We start from the raw sequence: 9,831 nt of genomic DNA, 5'->3' as shown, positions 1-9,831 counted from the left end.
TTTGGATCCTGCAGGAGCATCACTTATAATGATGCTTGTGAAAGAGTAGACAAAATGTGCAGATTTCAAAAAGTACAGTCAAAGTAATAGCTATTGATGAACGTACCACTGTGAATTGAAGAAAAGCCTCCAGAATCATGCAGTGCGCATTTCTCCAGTACAAATTACACCATACTGCGATGAAAATAACAGCTCTGACTTCCTCTGCCACCTACCTGCAACTTGGGGCACTGGCAGTAAAATCCACTTCTAGCCCATTTTACCATCTTTGTGGGACCTTTAAAACCCTAACCATCAGTATTTAGTTTTCTACAAGAGCAGCAATCTCTAAGGCTACTTATCTTTGTAATGAAAACAGACTTACCATAGGTGTAAATATGTATAGTTATAAATATAGCTAGAAACTACAGACCTTTCTGACCCCAGGTCTTTCTTGTTGGCAATCCATAAATAAATAAATAAACAAGTAAATAAATAACAAAATCTCTTTCTAGTCCAATCCTTACAAAAAAAAAAAAAAGCAAGATTTTCCTAAGGCCCTCTGGTCACAGAAGACACAACGGCTGTGTTTTATGCCAGGTACATTTGATCCAGTTGATCAGTCATTTAAACTCCTCCTGTAAACAATTCATTCACTTGACTTCCAGGAATCACATTAACTTGGTTTTCTTCTACTCCTTGGGCATCTCCCTCACTGGTCCCTCCACATCTTTTCCATTTATACTCTCTTGTTGATCTCATCCAGTCTTCTGACTGTAAAGGCCATATATGTTTATGACTCAGCCTAGATATTTCCCTTGAATTCCAGACTTATATGGCCAATTGCCTACCCTACATCTCCACTTGAATGTTAACAGATATCTCAAATTTAACATGTCCAAATACAAATCCCTGTTCTTCCCTCCCACTTCATCCAAGGAAGAAACAGAGCACTGTGAGGAAGAATAACAGAGGGGGGAGGGTGTTTACTTTTGATGGAATGGGAAGACCACCCTGAGGAGGTGACATTTAAGCTGAGGGGAGGCCTGAAGGATGAGAACAAAACCAGGCAAGCAAAATATAAATCTGGGGCGGGGAGGGCATTTCAGGGAAAGAAAATCTTACGTGAAGACCCTGAAGGAGTAAAGCACATGGCATATTTGAGAAACCAAAAGAAAGCCCATGTGACTGAAGTGAGAGATGGCAGTTATTTCCTGTAGGTTCTACAGTATCTGTGATGGTTAAGAGAGGAGTCCTAGAGCTGGATTCCTGAGGTCAAAACCGGGTTTCGCTTCTTAACAGCTTGTAATATTTGACAAGTTACTTTACTCTGTGCCTTAGTTTCCTCATCTCCTAAAATGGGGATATTTATAGTGCCTACCCTATATGGTAGTTGTGTTATCAATGAGCCATTGCATGAAAGTACTTAGAACAGCATCTGCAATGTAGCATATATTGTAGTATAAATGGGAACATCTATTTTGAATTCAATTACTTCTCCCCACATCTAGAACTGCCACTTTGGTGCACCATCATTTCTGGCCCTCCTCCTAAAACTGCCTTCCATTTGGTCTCTAGGTATTTACTCTTAACCCAATACAATCCATTCTCCAACAGAAGTCAGGGTGATTTTTTTTTAAGGGGACTCTGTCTTTATTGGCCCACAGGCTGCGTGAGGGGGATGAAGCGGAAGGAGTGGGGTCCCTGATGCCAGGTAGCCGAGCTTCACGGGCTTGTACGTGATGGAGAACTCGCCTAGGTAGAAGCTGATCATCTCAGGGTTGATTTCCACCTGGCTGAAGGTCTGGCCGTTGTGAACACCCACCATGCTGCCCAGCATCTCGGGCGAGATAATCACCTCGAGCAGGGGCGTCTTCTCCACCTGGGACTTCTCCGTGGGCGGTGCCTCCTCCCTGGCCTGCGCAGGCGCTGCAGCAGCAAGTGCGGCTTCTTCCGCAGGCCAGGTCTCAGCGGCGGGCGGTGTGCAGCTGCATCCGCTGCTCCTAGGACGGACGCCCGGCAGCTGGTCGAGGTCCCCGCCGAGTCAGGTGAACTTGTGGAAGGTCCGCTTCTTCTTCGGTTCCACTTCGGCCATTTTGTTGGCGTTGCGATAAGCCGGGGTGAGTTATTTTTTTTATAGAAATGTAATCATGTCGCTTACCTGCTCAAAACTTTCCTAGATTTAAAGCAGATTCATTGAGAATAAAATACGAAGGTTTTCCATGGCCCTCAAGGCTTTCCATGCTCTGACTCTTCCCTGCCATCCTAGACTCATTTTCTGCCAGGTTCCCTTCACTCACTATGTTTTCTGTCTCGTTCGCATTCTCATCTCCTGGCCTTTATATGTTTTCTGTATCTAGAATGTTCTTTCTCTAGCTCTCCACGCCTAATTGTTTAGGTCTCTGCTCAAATGTCCTCTTAAAGATGACTTTCCTGATTATCACATCTACACAGGCACATGCTTTGTCCTCGGTCCCTATGAAGCGTTTACTATTTTTTTTTTGTTTGCAGTACGCGGGCCTCTCACTGTTGTGGCCTCTCCCGTTGCGGAGCACAGGCTCCGGACGCGCAGGCTCAGCGGCCATGGCTCACGGGCCCAGCCGCTCCGTGGTATGTGGGATCTTCCCGGACCGGGGCACAAACCCGTGTTCCCTGCATCGGCAGGCGGACGCTCAACCACTGCGCCACCAGGGAAGCCCAAGCATTTACTATTTTATGTTTTACTTTATACTCTTCATCAGCTGAAATTTTATTACTTATTTCATTGTTACTTGTTTCTTGCTTGTCTCCCTTACTAGCTCTCAGTGTTTGTAACTAACATACTGGAGACTCAGTACCTATTTGTTGAATGAGGGGATGCTTTGCCATATTCTGGAAAATGAAAGAAAAATGATTGAGGATATTTGCTTGGAGTTTGCGAATTATTTCCGCTTGTCAGAGATTCAGATGGAAATGGTTTTTTTTTTTTTTTTTTTTTAGTTGCCTCACCTGTTTCTCCTCTGACAAGGATTGTGGTCTGGTGCTGCCTGTTGTTCAGTATCTGAAAACCATTGTTTTTCTATAGCTTATCTGTTTGTTTGTTGTTGTTTAAAACAAAAAAAGTAAATCTGGTCCCCATTTCTCTATCTTGGCGGGAGCTAAACAATTGCACGTATATGATTTTTATGACTGCAAATGGTTGTTTGTACTTTGTATGGACTTTTAAAAATGGAGAGCATCTTACATAAAGGCAATTCATGCAGATAATTGCGTCCTTTCTCCATTTGTCTCCAGGTTCTTAATACCCAAGTCACTGTGCTGCCATCTTGGGACACCATGCATGATAATGGAAGTTCTATGAATACAAATTTAGAAGGGTCTGATAGCATTTCCTTAGTTTTTTTCCCTAGAGCTCATCTCTGTATGTCATATCTAGTTGGTTGAAGAGCCAGGGCAGATCCCAGAGGAGATGTTTCTGGGAGACCCATAATCCGAGATGTGACTGAACCCTACATGGTGCTTTGAACAATTCTTGCTTATTTTTCACTAAACCAGATAGGTTGTTTCAAATCTGAATGCTAGAAAAGGGAACACACTAAGTTAATATCTGCAAGAATTTAGTTGTTCTAAGAGTCAACCCAAGATTTTTATTGTAAGAAGAGTTCCCGCCTCCCCATCTTGGAGATATATTTAAATAATAAAATTGAATGTATGTGGAAATTTGTTCAATAGGTCTATATTTGGAAATTTGGATTACAATTCAAAACAATAAGAAATATTTTCTATAGAAAAATCAGGCTTCTATTACATGGATTTCTAGTCAGAATATTTCAATTTAAATATCCTGGGATTGCCTTTCTACAAACTGAGAAGTGGATAATTAGATATGAATTAATCTACTCACACTTATAATTTCTATTTTCATGTCGAACAAAACATTTTCTCCATCAGTTAAAAGGCTGAAAATGGGTGATTTCATTACAGCATAGAAAATTCTGTGTTATTTAATCTTTTGTGTAGTGAAAGGGAAACACGTAAAGAACTTTGAAAATGACTTTGCTGTTGGTAATTGTTCTGATGTGTGGTGCCAGTTTCGACATTCAGACCTGGTGTGACGCCAAGAAGTTGTGTATGGTTACTCTTAATGTATTTTTATTATAATAGAAATAAGGCATGGAGAACATAATGATACCCTGGGAGGAGGGAAAAAACTAATTTAGAATGAACAACCAGTTCTGACACAAATGAGGACTATCAAGTAGTGAATTTTTTATAATGTAACTTGAGTTTAGATGTAAATATAGCACACTACTAGGTTAACCTAAGGGCTTGACATCAATGTCTAGCTTTTAGGGGCTAACTTTTAACTTGGATTAAAAGCTTTGTTGAAGTATTGATATTTTGGTTAATGAATTGTTTAGAAGACTTTACTTATGAAAATCTCATTCACCAGAAGTCTCTGGGAGACACTTGCTATTTGTTGGGTAGGAAAGAGAGGGACAATTATGACAAGGAAGGAAAGGAAAAATGATTTTCTCAGTCAACTTTACATGGACCAGTCCCCAAATGATAGGTCCAAATTGCCCTGAAAATATTTCCATGACACTGGAACAAAATGTGAATTACGTGCATTTATTCAAGAAGTGTATAAATATATGATATGCAGGAACCATGCTTCAGTCTTTCTTCTAGATATTTTGGAAACATCAGTGAACCACAAAATAATCTCCATAATTCCTGCCCTCTTAGAGCTTAGGCCCTGTTAGGGGATAGACACATAATAAAAATAAACATAACTGAATATATTACAAAGTAGAGAAAGTGAAAACAACTTTGGGAAAAATAATAGTAAGTGGCGTGGAGGCAGGCAGACTGAATGCGTTGTCAATGATGTCTGAGTAGGTCTCATGCAAAACGTAATATTTGATCAAAACCTTGGAGGAGGGCTCCCCTGGTGGTGCGGTGGTTGGGAGTCCTGCCGATGCAGGGGATGTGGGTTTGTGCCCCGGTCCAGGAGGATCCCACATGCCGCGGAGCGGCTGGGCCCGTGGGCCATGGCCTCTGGCCCTGCGTGTCCGGAGCCTGTGCTCCGCGACGGGAGAGGCCACAGCAGTGAGAGGCCCGCGTACCGCAAAAAAAAAAAAAAAAAAAAAAAAAAAAAAACCTTGGAGGAGATGAGGTCCTTGGCTAAAATGATATCAGAAGAAATAGTGGTTCCAAGGGAGCGGTCAGTACAAAGGCTGTAAGATGGGAGATTCCTTGAAGTCAGTAGGAAACAGAAAGAATGGTGTTCACAGAGCAAAATGAGCAAGGGGGAGGAAAAGGTATTATCTCAGAGAGATAACAGGGAGCTAGACCTTTGGGTTTTACTCTGAGGAACAAGATCCACCATGTGAGTCTACTCACCTACCCGTTCTTAAAAGATTCTATCCCAGGAGACCCATTTTGTTCTACAGGTCTAAAATTAATTATGTACATCGGTCACTATGACTGAAGCTGTACAACTTCTGATTCCAAGCACCAACCACTGTCTTCCCTCCCAGAGCATCAGCACCGTCACTTACTTTATATTAAGGAGTGATAAGTCAACGGTACTTAACCAGTTGATGAAGAAGTCAATAGCAAAGAGAGCTTCATAAATTGCCACAGTCAAATTTCTCTTTGCAATGAGCTAGGATGTGGGTCAGCAAACTTTTTTCTGTAAAGGGGCAATGAGTAAATACTTTTGGCTTTGCTGGCTGTATGGTGTCTGTTGCACATACTCAGCTCTGCCCTGGTGGTGCAAAAGCAGCAATAGATAATGTGTAAACAAATATGCACGGCCGGGTTCCATAAAACATTTATTTACAAAACCAAGTGGTGAGCTAGATTTGGGCCGCAGGCTCTAGTTTGCTTTCCCTTATGATAGAGCACAGGGAATATATTAGCTTTGGAGGAAAGGGCATTAGCTGAGGGGGGATGCAGCATGGTGCAGGAGAGAGAGCAGTCATTAAACTCTGGACTCATATAGACCTGTCCTTCAAGCTCAAGTGCACATAGCAGGTGTTATGGGGTGAATGTTTGTGTCCCACCCCATGCAGGGATCCTTTTCTGAATTTCTCTCTCAGAAATCTGTTTCTGGAGTGTCCTGCCCCTGCAAGATGGCCACTGTCTACTTAGGCCCTATTTCTCCATGCTTGAGTGTGGAAAACTACCTCAGAGGAAAATCCAGGGGGGACGTGGAGCTCACCTTCTGTGCTTCCTTCTCTCAAGGATTACAGCACCTCTATTGCTGGTTCTTCAATGTCAAGCAGTTGTTTGGTATATTTTATCCAGTTCTCATAGTGGCCTCAGCCGTAGCATTAATCCAGTACAAGATACTCTGCCATGGCCAGAACTGGCTCCCCTTTATGCTTCAACTTACTGTGATATAATTTCCATCCCACTACCCCATTGAAACTGCTCTTGCTAGAGTCACCAATGATTTCCATGATCCTACTCCAGTGGATTCTTTTTAGGCCTTATCCTGTTCCACCTCTTAGTAGCATTTGACACAGTTGACCACTTTCTGTCTTTGGCTTTCATACCATACACTCTTGGTATTCCTTCTACCTCTATGGCCATTTTTTCTCAGTCTCCTTCATTGACTTAATTCTCCTTTACTCAGCCTTTCATGTTGGAGTTCCCCAGGCCCTCTGATAGGACGAGTATTAAGGGCTTTTTTCTCCTCACTGTACGCCCCCTGTGTAGGTGATCTCATTCAAATCTGATGATTGCCATAGTATGCTGGAAACTTTAAAATTCATCTTTCCAGCCCAGGCCCCACGTCTAAGCTTCACAACTTAGATCTAATGGCCAACTCAAGAGCTCCACTTGGGTGCCTGACAAGGTTTCCAAATTTAGTATGTCTAAAATGGAACTATTTTTGTGCTGTATGCCGACCTCCCTCTTCCGGGTTCACCATCTTAGCACAGGGCATCCTTCACCCCTCTCCACCCTGTAACTCTTGCCAGGCACTTGGGAATAACCCTTGATTCTTCCCTTTCACTTTAATCCACCAGGTTTCAGTAGCTCATCTTTTGATCAAACTTTCAACGTTATGAGAATCCATCTCTTTGCTGGCTGATGACCTTAGTTTGCTTTGTCCTGGGCCAAGTGCATTGTTCTGGAGCCATCGGAGTCATTTTTATTAGGGTATGTGAGGGTATAGGGGCGCAAACCCTGAAATCTCACTGTATGGCAGCATAGGGTACATACAGATGTTCATAGGCAAGACCAAAGTCATCAGATAAAGACTAATGTATGTTCTCTATGCTTTAAGACATTTACCACATTTATGGTTAGTTTTTAAATAATTTGTAGGAAATTTTAGAAATTTGGAGGCTAATTTTCTATAGATTCTGTAAGGCTCGCCTTATGGAAAATAGTCTCCATCTAACAGAACTGTATTTACAATTTGTGGAACTGCTGCTAGCTAGATTGGCTTTCAATTTATATTACACAGGCTGAAATTTTAGTTTTTTTTCAGTTGTGGATAACTGGGGGTTTTAGATGTATGCATGCCATGTAGTCTATTAAATGTCTTGAAAATTAAAATGCTTATTAGAAAGAACAATATATTTTAACTAATGAGAAATGGTCTAAGTAAAATGGTACTCATATTTTATATATTTTCTTCAGAACCCCTAGTCACAGCGCAGTACCCACTGACCGTGAGTGACCTAGGGTATGTCACTTAACTCACGTATAAAATGGTGACGGTAATAGTGTCTGCCTCACCGGTTGCTATGAAGCTTAAGGGACTTAGTATTTATAAAGTGCCTAGAACAGTGACTGGCCTAGGACAAACATGATAACCATTTGTTAAGTAAATTAAATAAAGTATTCCTAGCTTCTCCTTTTTAGTTTCTCTATTGTTTTGTGAAAGAACTAAGGAGTCAGGAGCCCTGGATTCTTACCTCAGAGTTGTTATTGCTTAGCTCTGTGGCCTGTGTGCCGCTTAGTGTCCCTTAGCTTTGATTCTGCATCTGTAACATGATAAGTAACACTTACTGGCTACTTTTCTTGTGCCAAGTACTCCATGAAGCACTTGACCTACATCATCTCATTTAATTCTCACAACTACCTCAAGATAGGTGGTAAAATAATAACTTTCATTTCATCTGAGACTTAGAAAAGATAATAAGTTGCCTGAAGTCGCACAGCTGGTAAATGTGGCATCGGGCAGCTTGTCCATTTCCAGAGCACAAAGCTCTGACCTCTGCTCTGAGATCCTCAGCCTCACTCCTCATTCTTCCCCAGTGGCTGCTTGTTTCTTACAGAGCTTTTAGGCATTGAAAGCAGCCCGGGTTTCATCCAGGCCTCTGCCTCTGCAAACTGTCTGCAGTTTTGTCCGTGGGAGGAGTCCTGGAGATTGTCTCCCTGTCGGAGCGAGCCTTACCCCCTGTCTCCTGGAGCAGGCTGGGGTCCAGCCCACTTTAGCAGCTCACTGGTTCTCTCTGGAGATGAATAGTGGGAGCCTGGGTGGGCCTTTGTTCCCTGGCTTTTGGTTCTTCTCTGTCATTGCTTTGTTTCTAGGATGCATTTGCAGTTATAACAGAGAAATCATGCAGACCCAAAGCCCTGTGCTGCTTCTCTGGCATTTTTCTTCTCTGAACCAGGTCCTGGTTTCCATTGGCAACCATGTAACTTGATCCCCCACAAAGCAGTTCTCCCTGTAGTGTTAGCATTTCAAAACTGAATCCCTTGTCAATATAATTGTTTGTTGTCCAGAATCCAGATTGTCCTTACAGTGGCCTTCAGGAGACAACATGTATGTCTGTTTGTTGTTTAATACTTTTGTGACCCTAATGGTCAGAGGAGCAGGCCAGGAAGGAAGGAGGCATCACAAGGGTAGAGGGTCCTCAGACCAGCAGAATCTTGTGATTCTTCTTAAGCCACACTGTGTGTAGGGGGATGGGGGAAGCCTTCATCTGTTCCTCCACTCAGCACCAGTAGAATCATTCAATGTCACTTCTAGAAAGGATCATAGACCGTATCCCAGCCACCATTAAGATGAAGAAATCAAGACCATTATTAGTGGCTGCGTCACCTTAACATTGGACTGGGACCAGCCTTTCTGGCACCAGCGCTCTTAACCCTGTGTGGTGTCACCTCCTCCACACCAAACTCGTGTGTAGCAGGTATGGATCCCAGACCACAGATTCAGGTGTGCAGTGGGTTGAATTGTGTCTCCTCAAAGAGAAGGGACCCTGGTATCTGTGAATATAAATGTACTTGGAAATAGGGTCTTTTCAGATGTAATCAAGATAAGATAAGGTCCTATTGATTAGTGTGGATCCTGAATCCAGTGGCTGATATCCTTAGAAGAAGAGAGGACACCCAGGGACATGCACCAAGAGTAGGTCACGTGAAGACGGAGCCGGAGACTGGAGTGAGGCAGGCCTGCCAAGGCCTGGCAGCAAGCACTAGAAGCTGGGAAGAGGCGAGGGCAGGCATCTCCCCTAGAGTCTTGGTGGGGAGGACGGGCCTGCGGCCACCTTCATTTTGTGCTTCTAGCCTCCAGAACGGAGAGATTAAATTTCTGTTTCTGCAAGCCACCCATTTTGTGGTAACTCGTTGTGGCAGTCCTAGGAAACTACTACAAGGTGGCTATTAAATACAATTTTATTTTTCTGTAATTCAACATGACGTTTATTTTGTCCTTCAGTTCTGCCAGGGGGTAAACACTTAAACCCAGGCAACTGAGGTTCCTCCCACCTCCCAGGGTTGTGCCTAAACTACAAGTTGGGCCCATCTGCCCAACCCAGTTGTCTGGGAACATGCCTTGTTTCCGTGCCCATGGCCTCTACGGCTCTGATGGCTCCAGGAGCTTCCAGAACACCGCAAGGCACA

The 9,831-nt window shown here is 43.1% G+C and overlaps 1 pseudogene; it reads right to left on the bottom strand.

Moving 5' to 3' along the window:
- Positions 1-1,615: 1,615 nt before the first annotated feature.
- Positions 1,616-2,074, bottom strand: LOC103070536 (40S ribosomal protein S15 pseudogene; annotated as a pseudogene).
- Between the last annotated feature and the right edge of the window lie 7,757 nt (positions 2,075-9,831).

Source organism: Lipotes vexillifer, unplaced genomic scaffold (assembly GCF_000442215.2).
Source record: "Lipotes vexillifer unplaced genomic scaffold, Lipotes_vexillifer_v1.1 scaffold740, whole genome shotgun sequence".
In the NCBI taxonomy this organism is placed as follows: Eukaryota; Metazoa; Chordata; class Mammalia; order Artiodactyla; family Lipotidae; genus Lipotes; species Lipotes vexillifer.
This window is presented reverse-complemented; position numbering and strand designations above follow the sequence as displayed.